At 32.0% G+C, this 11,665-nt stretch overlaps 1 long non-coding RNA gene across 1 annotated transcript; it reads left to right on the top strand.

The window, feature by feature from the left end:
- The first annotated feature begins 5,309 nt into the window (after positions 1–5,309).
- LOC142171631 (uncharacterized) lies at positions 5,310–8,397 on the top strand. The gene is made up of 2 exons (XR_012701459.1): positions 5,310–5,598; positions 6,691–8,397. It is a non-coding gene; the product is annotated as an uncharacterized LOC142171631 (long non-coding RNA).
- The last annotated feature ends 3,268 nt before the right edge of the window (positions 8,398–11,665 follow it).

The raw sequence follows: 11,665 nt of genomic DNA, 5'->3' as shown, positions 1-11,665 counted from the left end.
CTCCTCCCCCATAGATGTGGACGCTCCCTTACCAAGAGATTTGTAATGCTGCAGTGAGGAGGAGACGACCCATCTCTCCTGGGGGAGGCATTGGGTGTTGCGTCTTCGTCTGCCGTTTCACAGCTTTCGTTGATGACGTTCATGAGGTTAGTTGGGAGGTCACTTATTATTCTCATCCTTTCTTCTCGGTTACCTGCCATGTTGGGATTTGTACGTACAAAGAAAGGAGATCTTAATTTTTTATTTTTATTTTTTTACGTTAGTGACCCGTGTTGGCTGTAGATTTAGAAGAAACTAAAAGCATAACTAAGAAATCCCCACATACGGCATCAAATAGTTTGACCAAAAAATATAGCTTTTGGTTCAAATAATTAATTCTATGTGATAATGGGTTAAACCTAGTTAATAATAATATTTCTAGATACGAGTTCCGAAAACGTGACTAATGTCAAACAGATCTGGTGGTAGATTGATAGCAGTGTGCAATAACTATTCCAAAAAGTATGAGCAATAATGTAGCACTTAATAGCAATAAATGACAATAAATAACATTTAAGTAAATAGGAGAAGTGACTCACCTAATAAAGGATGAACTAGATGGTTGTTCCTTCTGACAACGATGAGTGACAAAAAAATCCTAGAATGTTCGAATTATTCTCGGATCTGATGGAAAAGTATGGAATAATATGAACGAGAATCTTGATGAAAAGGTAGTGTTTGTATCCTAGTATGAGAGAGAGAAAATCTTTGGTCATCTTGTATGATGTGGAATTTCTTGTTTTCTTGCCAATTCAAAGTTTCCTTATATATTAAGCTACTTTGAAAGTTTTGAATCCAAACAATTTGTTCTCCAATTTTTGTATGCCGCTGAATGCATAAGCACTCCAAATCACAACAATTACTAAATGCAGGGTTCTGTTTTGCCGTTTTCATGGTAAATGTATACTCTTAAATTATAATTCTGTTTAGAGATGTAAAAGAATTTCGTTTCTGTTGTCAAAGTCACCTGGTTATACAATTATGAAGCTGCTTCTCAAAGGCACTAGCGGTTTCTCCTGGAATCAGGAAAAATGTGATGCTGTTTGGAAAAGACAGTTTAATGCTATATTTTTCTATTATATAGAAAAGCCAAGTGTGGTCGACTAATGGCATAACTGTAATTTGAGCTCAAGGGTAAAATTATAATTTCAACTAACAACTCAACACAATTCTAAATGCAGATTCTTCCAAGCCACAACAAGAATTGTTGGTTTTCTCTGGTTCTCAATTTGTCCTCTCAAATAATATATTTTTTCATTTCTCTTCATCTTCGCAGTTGGGTGTTGCAACTTTCAGGTCTGTTCTTCTCTCAATCTTTGCCCAAATCTTGTTCTTTTTTTTATTAATTTCTATTAGGGCTTTATTTTCCTATCCGATTTGCTTTTTGTAATTAGAGAGTTTGTGTGAGGTATACGAGTTTAGGGCAAAACTTGGAGTTATTTGCCGACGATAATTGTGGTCTTTTACCATATATTTGCTGCTCTTAAAGGTTGAATCTCTCGGAACAAGTAGAACAAGCATTATGATTGATTATAGAGAGGTAATATATTTTCTAGAGTATTTTTCGTTTTTAGTTCACATGCTTCTTCACTGTCTTTGTCATGACCACTTTATGGGAGATAATTGGGGTTGTTTTGCTCTAATTTTCTCAATATGATCATAAATGTGACACAATGCACAAATTCGAGACAGTTAAATTGTATAGATCCTATATTTTCTCTCAATTCTTAGGGATAAAATTATTCATATTAATTTTGTGCAGAGATGAGATCTCATAGTCAGGGATATTATATTTTTTTTCTTTGTATATTTTTTTTACGCTTCTGCTTATTCAGGGGATGCGTGTGTCCTGCTCCCTTTTTTTATTTGTTTTTGAGGAAACCTAGGGATAAAAAACAATTAGAAAATTATTGAATTTTGGTTCCAATTTTCCTTTACCGAATTCCGATGGATTAGCTTTGTAGTGAAGATCATGTCGTTGCTTTCTAAATATTGTTCTAAATACATTCTTTTAGAATAATACACTTTATTAATAGAATTAGATCATCGGTCACTGATCCACGAGAGAATTTCGATCATCTAATGGTTTTTAATTAATGAATATGTGTTTTAAAAATTATAGACAATTACTAAACTAAACGATATCTTCTGGTTCCCTTTTTGGTTTCCAGCGATAGAACATGTGTTGGGTTAACTAATGTATCTTTGGTTATGTATAAGATAATACTGTACATAATAGGAAGGTCCACTTGATTAATTATGTGGAGTTCTGAAAGATATTTTGCAATCTATTATCTATATAATCCTATGTTGATTTGCATTGTATTTTATTTCTCTGGGTGGTGGAAGCATTTAAGTTATAGTAAATAGAGTATTTTTTATTGTAATTTAAATGAGTCACTTATTTAACTGATTTCTTATAAATATGTTAAATTTAACAGAGCATTGCTAGCCGAATAATGTGATTTATCCCTTGATAGAGAAATATGCTCACATCAGGTAATTGCTTCTCCATATTTTTTCGGTAAGATCATGTGATTGATAGCGAAAAAACTTAGCTGAATATTAAAATCTTTGCATAAACATGAGTAATTCTGGATAAAGAACTTTTCCTTTTACTGCTCATATAATGCCTATTAAATTATAAAAGTTTTATTTGGCTGAAAATTCACTTCTTTTGAAAATTAATAGTTCTACTATTTTACCCTATTATGTGTTTTACAAGACTAATGACTACTGAAAACAAAAAAAAAGAATTCGAATTGTGTTAAATGTGTTGAACTTAAAAACATATCCTCTCTGATCGTCATTATTCAACTGCCTTATTTTAGAGACAAGTACAAAAACAATCATTTGATATTTTTCTCCTTTCGTATTCTTTTCTATTTCTCCCTTTGCAGAAACTTTAAAGATGCTCAAGTATCTATTTGAGAAAAAGGAAAGGAGCGGTGACACAAATAGCCTCTTAATATTAACAACAAATCTCCATAATGAACTTTATAAAACTTCTACTATGTAAAATTTCAATAATTAAATATTTTTCATGAACTCATAAGTTCATGCGAGAAGTGTTCATTTTGGGAAAGATATTTTTGTCACCATTTTTTACTTATTGAGACTGCTCTTTGATTCTTTGAAGCAAAAGTTAAGCTTCACTTTTATTGGTAATTTCTCCTCCCATCCACCAAAAGAAGAAAATTAGAAAGATGCCAATGGCCTTTTTGATAATGATCTCCTTTTCTTTTTTACTAATAATCTACTAATAATCAGTCAAGTATATTGTATTGCTATATTTGATTGATCTTAACTTTTTTGGCCAATTTTAAAGCTCTTTAGATATTCGTCTATCAATGGCAATTAAACTTGTCCATTACTTAGTTTGGAATAGTTCTATGAACTATATTCACAACTCTGTACTTCACAGAGTGTGAATGGAGCATTCACTTTCATTCCAAGTGATGAAGGTTCAATTCAGGCCAGGTTCTTGTCTTGATTAGATTGGTCACCTTTATTTTGTTATCAATTTACTCCAATTTGCTAAAGAATAAAAAATTATGCCCAAATGTTAATATGGTTTATAGCTCATAAGCTATTCATCAAGAATATGGTTATTCATGTATTATTGTCATTTTAACATATGATTGGCATGGATGCCGTTTTAGGAACATCAATGTTGGTGTTATTACCTATATATTCATGTCGTGAAATAGAGTTCCATGTAGCTAGATATTGAATCAGCACATGCTATCTTTTCCTATTCTTTCTTATTGTTCTTCACCTAACAGTTTTTCATATAATTTTCTTGGAATATACTTTATGTTTGTATTTCATATACATGTTTTATCTGAAAGTACAAATGGTGGATTGATTTACCATCTTTACATATTTGGTAGAGATTAATTCACTTGGCCACTTAGTTAGTGCTTGATAGTTTGGTTTGTTCTACTTTTAGTTCAATACATGAAACACTCGAGGATGATAGGATATGTATTTGTAAATAGAATGTGCAATTACATTCATATATATATATTCTATCTTTTAACATATATAATGTACTATGAACGTGTTGCTGTGTGACTACTTTTGATATTTTTTTTTTTTGCAGGTTAAACTACCCAAAATTTTCTTGCCATGGTTGCAGATGACTAAAGCCTCTCCTCCATCACTTAAATTGGTAATGGCAATGAACTATATATCTTGATACCTCTTTTAATTCATTCGATCTCTCAACAGACTGTTACCTATATATTTATGTTTATCTTTCTTGAAGCAATCAGTGTTGAGTGTGCCTATATTGTGTTTAGTTTTATTTATTTCATTATAAGTTTGTAGTTATCCACATGCTTCAATTGATTCTAACATGCTAGTAGAAAGAGTTCTTTTATAATGTATGTTGTCTTTATTTTTCTTTTTTTGCAAGTTATTTATTTAATTACTAATTTCAAATTAGTTTTATTTCAATCAAAACCTTGATGTGTTATGTTGTAATGATGTGTTTTTTTATTATTACATTTGTGCATGTCCAGTGTCTTGATTATAAGAAATTTAATTTATTTAGGGGTTTAATTTTATCTTTATTATACCATTTCGCTGATGGATGATTAATGCATTACTTCTTTGTCAGTTTTTCTTAAGTAATGAACTTTAAATTAAACGGCTAATAAAGAAGTTATTGCTTTAGAGGAGGCTTCTGGTGTTTTTATCGTACTATAGATTTTTAAAAATCTCCTAAAGTTATGACATTCTTACCCGGCTCAACCAGTTCAAGCAAGGCATTTATAAAGACCAAGTAACAATCAAAGCATAGAATTTGGACAAAGATGTATGAGGGAGTTGAATCACCTATTTATATGTTCTTATTTATGGTATCTTAGTCATGCAGTTATTGTAGCTACTACTAGCAGAAAATATTTTAGCAACCAAGTCATAAACAAGTAGTGTCTTTTGACCGTCATTTTGTATGATTATTTCGTGGATGTAATTTCAATGAGGGACGAGATTCATTGTTCTTGAATGCGCGTTCTGAATATATGTGTTTCAAGTAGTATGTAGTCTTTTATATTTGTTACTATTTACTAAAGATGGAATTTGTGCTTTTGTATTTTTGAAATTATGGTTGTTCTAAGGTATGTGTTCCTATTTAAGGTTTAAATAATAGATTCTCTAAAGATTAGAAACAATCCTTAAACTATATTAGCATTCTAAATGTTGGGCCCGTGCTATGCACGGGCAAGGCTCATCTAGTCTATTATATAGAAAAGCCATGATTGGTCGACCAAGGATAGAATTGTCATTTTATTTTTCATACACTACCACATAATTCTAGAACCGTCCACACTTTCATCTCCTTTCCTAACTCTCTCACTTTCCCTTCATCTTCTCGGCTTGGGATTTTACCACAATTTTTTCTTAAATCTTCTTTCACTTTTTCAGTTCATCCTCCTCTCTTTCAATCTTCTGTTCATTACTTTTTTTAAGGGATTTCTTCCTATTTTATCAGTTTCTTGCTTGAAGTATCTACATTTATGGGTCTTCTACTTTGGGTGTTACAAGGTTCAGGTTAGTGTGTCAGCTATTTTTTTTTTCAATTTTTCTTCTATTTTATTTTATTTTTTTGTCTGCTATTATCCGTTGTTATTGTTGTTATTTATTTTGGATTTTCTCTTCTGTTGTTCTGCATTTTTGTCTTCATATGCAACCTGTATCAATATAATACTTCTGCTTTAATTTGTGGTCTAAACGATTGGTTAAATCTTCAGTTAAATTTGATTTAAATTTTTTTTTTCATTTGGTTTTCTTGCTTTTTCTTTTTGCCTCTTCTTGGTAGAAGAACACTTCTAATAGAACTGGGTTTAATATGGGGCATGCGGGTGCTGCTACTTGAAACCTAAGTTAGATTTAATTGGGTTTTGTTACATTTTTAGGTAATACTTTTTGTGCCTCAAGTGTTTGATGAATTTAGTGAAAGAAATTACTTCTACATTGAACTTCTAGATTCTCCCTTTTTGAAGCTTGAGTTTTGATAGATCATGGCTATACAGTTTGTGCGTTCAAAAGCAATGTAATCTGTTTGACAGACAACTTTCTATCCTTATGGTCTCTCCATCTCGAGGAGTTAATCACTTGCAATATACATCGCATCTTCTTTCACCGGAAAAGGACAATCCAGAAGAACTTTATATCTCTGCCACAAAATCCAGTCGTATCTCAAAAAATTGAATATAGCCTATTAGTCTATCTTTCTTTCCTTTTTGTTATAATGGTGGTGATAACAACTTCTCATTTCTCCCATTTTTCTCTATTTATTTAGATGAACCGACAAAGATAATGTATTTTTCACGTGTTGTGGGAAGACTTTACATTGATTAATAATTATAGGAAGATCACCTACCGCATTGCTTTGTCGTCATTTGATATTTTCAAATTTAATAACTACCGAAGCAGAACAAGAATTAGAAAATTATTAATTTTGTGTTAAACTTAAAACACATAACCTCTCCAACCATCATAATTCATCTAACTTATTATATAAATGAGTATGATTGCAATCGCTTACAATCATTTCTCCTTTATCTATCTTCTTTTCAATTTCTTACTTTGCAGAGAATGTTCAAGTTTTGTTCTCACTTTGAATTTATCTTATTGAAACAGGTTTGTACTCAAAAGATAGAAATATATTTACTTGCCATGGTCATGGAAGACTCAATGCTCCTCCTCCATCACTCTCAGAAAGGTTATGAATTATCTATATTGGTACACTTTCTTCTCCACGTATTATGTTTATCTTTATGACGGTAATTCTAAATCTCTGCACGTTGTTTGTTGGGCGTGCTTGCTTTTGTGCTTTAATTTAAAGTTAAACTCTTTCTAAATAAAGAAGTATGACATTCTTTTTGGAACTGATTAAAAAAAAATATAACACATAAATTGGGACAGAGAAATTATGTTTTATTTGTGAATTACAACACAATTACTCTATACCACACTGCACTATTTCCATGAGATACTTTTGTTCTATGAGTTTATGCACTAAGATTGAGTACAAACAGAGAAAGGATGGTTTAGCATGATTAATGTGGAGTTATTTAATAACTGTTATATGGTATAACTTGTTATTTTCTTTGTTCATAAAACACATCTTGATGCCAAGGACAAACCAAAAAATTGAGAAAGAAAAATTTATTACCTGGACTGAGTCCGTTTCAAACATCTTGTGCTCTTGCGTATAGAATAACACAAAAGAGTTATTGATGTTACTTGGTTAATCAAGCATTCAAATTCCATGTTGATTAACTTCTAATCGGAAGTGTCAGGATTAAGCATTATTTTGCGATGACTATATCTTGAGGACATTTTTTATTTGATTACATCTTCTATGGTATTTTGTGAAATCTTAATTGTTTTTATTAGTTGATTTTGTTATAGACTGATTATTCATTAAAGATAAGTTTAAGGAAGTCATCCGTTTAAAGAAGTCTGATGACTAAGGTATAAATTGGGTCACGAGCAACACCAACTTGATGAGTAAATAAAATAAGTTTATTGCCAAGCACATAATAATGTTGAGATGATATAAAAAAAATGCCATGTCAGTCCATATTTTATTCTTTTAGTGGTGATAGGAATTGTATCAATGAATCTACGTCACAACTGTATATTTTAATGGACTTTTTAGACATTTGCTAATCATGTGATTGGGCTTACTTCTTTCTTTTGTTTGAGGGTAAGTAAAATTGTAGACAATCTTTTCTGGAGATTGTTTGCATTAAATTTTCAGTATATTTATATAGTTGTTAGCATTAGCTTATTAAAAAAATAAGAATTAGCATTTCTTCGATTGTAGTAACGACGTCTTTGCTTTTAAATACATTATTATTATTATTATTCCATCTTTTCTAAAGGAGCGTGACTAAGACACTTATAGTACTCTAGAGTAATTTAGTTGCACAGATACTTGGCTTGTGTCTATGTTCTCTCTTTCTAGCTTATTTTTGTATCATGATATATTTCAAATTCTTGGTGTGGGACTTGTAGTAGTAAATATTTTCTATTAAGAATATTTAATATCTTATTCTTGTCTCAGAATAGGAGCAAGCTCTCATGAAGAATACAAAGTAGTGGATGTTTTTAGCAAGGTGCAAATACTTGCAATACTCTATATGACTCGTAATTAGACTATGTAATTTCTATTGTTCATAGGTGGTATAGCACTGATAGCAACATAATACGTCTGGTTAATCATGTGGTATAGAATGATAGGTAGGAAATGAACAAGTAGTCATATGCTTGGATTTGATTTTGTAAATGATTTTAAAAGAAAAGCACAACAAAATACAATATTTTGCTCGGTTCTACACATGCCGGGCCCCTGGGGAGGTAAATATGAATTTTTACGTCTCTCACTATTTACTGAGAATAGAACTGTTCTTTTTGTTGGTGATATGGTTATTCTAAATTATTTATTGCTATTTATAATTGCAATCAAGTATAAATATGCGTTCATACACAGTTAAAATTATATCACAACTCAAATTGTTAGACTCTCGATCAAAATTATAGACTCAAATTATTGAACTCTTGTATAATTGTTGGGCCCGTGCTATGCACGGGAAATACTCATCTAGTTATATACATAAACCGGGATGGCTTTGAACTGTGATCGGCTATGGTGTGTGGAGAATACACACTCCTATGACCAGCCTCATTGAACATTAAGGCCATTAACAGTTTCTCGCTTATATGTATTTGTTACAGTGCTAGCATCTTTGACAAATTAGAGACTTTTTTAGACCTAAAGTAGCCTATAAAGTAATGAGTTCTAATCGTTGTCGGTGTCATCAAAGCTATTACTCGAAAAGACTGGAACATGATTCGTAGGTGTAGAGGGGTACTGAAGGATGGAAAGAGTGCAAATCGTGATCTTCAAAGTTCTTTTGGTGACTAATGTGCTGGATATATAAGCTTTTATGGTAAATAGGTGCACATGGCTTATCTGAAGTTGTGGAAAGGTATATAGAGGCATTCAGCTCTTTGCAGATGAAGCTGCATGAGCTAAACCTCGGAGATGCTAAGGCATCAAACTTATTTTACGTGGGGTTGTTGTTACGGTTGATGTCAAATTGTTTATGTTTGACCAAAAAATGTAGAATCTATATGATAATGGGTTAAACCTAGTTAATAATAATATTTCTAGATACGAGTTCCAAAAACGTGACTAATGTCAAACAAATCTGGTGGTAGATTGATAGCAGCGTGCAATAACTATTCCAAAAAGTATGAGCAATAATGTAGCACTTAATAGCATAAATAACAATAAATGACATTTAAGTAAATAGGAGAAGTGATTTACCCAATAAATAATGAACTAGATGGTTGTTTCTTCTGACAACGATGAGTGACAGACAAATCCTAGAATGTTCGAATTATTCTCGGATCTAATGGAAAAGTATGGAATAATATGAACGAGAATCTTGATGAAAATGTAGCGTTTGTATCGTAGTAAGAAAGAGAATATCTTTTGTCAAAAGTCTATTCTTATCAAATGAATGTCACAAATCCCATATTATTGTCTCTTTTTCTATTTATGTAAGACATTTTTCTAATAAACCCTAATAGTACAAGTGCAGAGAATATTCACTAGAATATTCTCTTTAATATTCTATTTCGAAAACTAGTCGTTACGAATTCATCAACGGTGCTCGACCTCGACCATTGTTGACATCTTGACCGCGAATCTCTCTACTTCCTAGTCGACCTCGACCGACGACGACTCGAGGACTCTTTCTTTAGTGTTATCTTATCTTAAATATTCTAGGGCAGATTTTGACCCATACAGTTTAACCATGATTTCTCTTTCTAACACAATTCTGTGTGATTACCTCTTTCTATTAACTCTTGTTTTAGCTCGAGGAGATTTCCAATTTGTTGGATCTGTATAGACTTTGCTCCTATAATAGTGTGATGAGCTAGATGTAGAGTTAGGAATGTAATAGAGTTTTTTAGAGGGTAATTTTTGTCTTCTAAAGTTGATTTTTTTTATCATTTCTGCTGTACTCTGGACAAGACTGGACTTCATCTCCTGAAAAGTGGTCAAGCCTCCAAGGGATGCCTTGGGGGTACATGTACCTCCCTGTTATGTTGGTGCTTAGCAGGCGAGAAAGCCAAAAGCCTTTTTCCCCTCATTTTAATAAATATTAAATCTATTGTAGCCTCTGCTTTCCTTTGATCCCGACATTCGAAAGTTGTGGTTCTTTGCGTGAAGGCTCCCGCCCCGGGTATTATTTCGAGTTGTTCCGCATATGAGCCTCTTCAAACCGGGCTATACTAACACTTCTTGCTTCCATACACTCTGAAAGTTGTGGTTCTTTGCATGAAGGCATTGACGAGTAATTAAGTAAAAGTGATTTGCAGATGTTTTCTCTTTGATATGTAGTTAAAGATCGTCTAGTTTTGTTTCAACTAGATTGCATTAATATTCAAAACTTCTGTCAAGAGGCCTCTTATTGTCCCAAAATTGTGGTTTTTGTAATAGACATAGGAAACTTGTTATTGAAATTAGATACAGTGGGATACTTTATTCTTGTCAGATTGATTTTCTCTCAATCATCAGGAAATTGCTATGGTGATGGATTGACTTTATGTATGTCATTTTTTCTAGGTTCCTCCTCATTTACTTGAAATTTTGGCGTCCGATTTTAGTTGTGTGATTTATCACTAGTTGTTAATTTATGATAACATATCGTTTTGCATGAAAGAAATTTAAACAATTATCTAAGTTATCACTTTAGTAAAGAATCTATGGATTGTTTTCGGTTAATGAGAAGAATCTTTGGTTCAAGAATACGATGTTTGATTAAAAATAATATATATATATATATATATATATATATATATATATATATATATATATATATATATAACTAGAGCAGCTGTGAGCACCTAATTTTTGTCCTAATATAAAATTACTCCTAAAAATTCAAATAATAGCTTTAAATTATATTTCTATATTTTTACTTAGTTTTCTTTGTACGTATTCATGTTTGATGCATTTTTAAGTTGCATTTTAAATCCTAAAGAAAATATAAAAATATTTTGAATTTTTACATTTTTAGATTTTAATTGCATAATTAATTGCATATGTAAAACACTAAAAATACCAAAAATACATTAGTAACTTTACATGCATTTGTTAGCTAAATGAATTAGTTAATCATTAGAAAAATAGGTCATTAGGTTAATTTTGTAAATTAGTTGGAATTAGGAGTGTTAAATAAATTGGTTATTCTTGAAAATGAAAAGAAAGGAAAGAAAAGGCTATTTGCCTTGTTTTCAAATCGGGCCAGTTGACAGCAGCCCAGTCTTTCAAAACCCGCCCCATCCCATCTCTAAACCGGCCCAATACCCCTTCCCCACTTATTAAAAGAAACCTAAGTTCACTCATCTCGGAGAGACAGAGAACGGGGGAACAAAACGGACCCTCCCCTCCCATAGACGAACCCTGGCAGCGGCGCCTCACCTCTCCATCAACTCCGACAAGACCCTTCGATCCCATACGCAAAACCTCGCCGCCCAATTCATCTACTCCAAAAAAATCGAACAGACTTCCTTCCCCTTTGAGAACCAAAAA

The sequence above is a fragment of the Nicotiana tabacum genome, chromosome 17 (assembly GCF_000715075.1).
Source record: "Nicotiana tabacum cultivar K326 chromosome 17, ASM71507v2, whole genome shotgun sequence".
Taxonomy (NCBI): domain Eukaryota; kingdom Viridiplantae; phylum Streptophyta; class Magnoliopsida; order Solanales; family Solanaceae; genus Nicotiana; species Nicotiana tabacum.
Note: the sequence above shows the minus strand (reverse complement) of the source record. Positions and strands in the feature narration are given on the sequence as shown.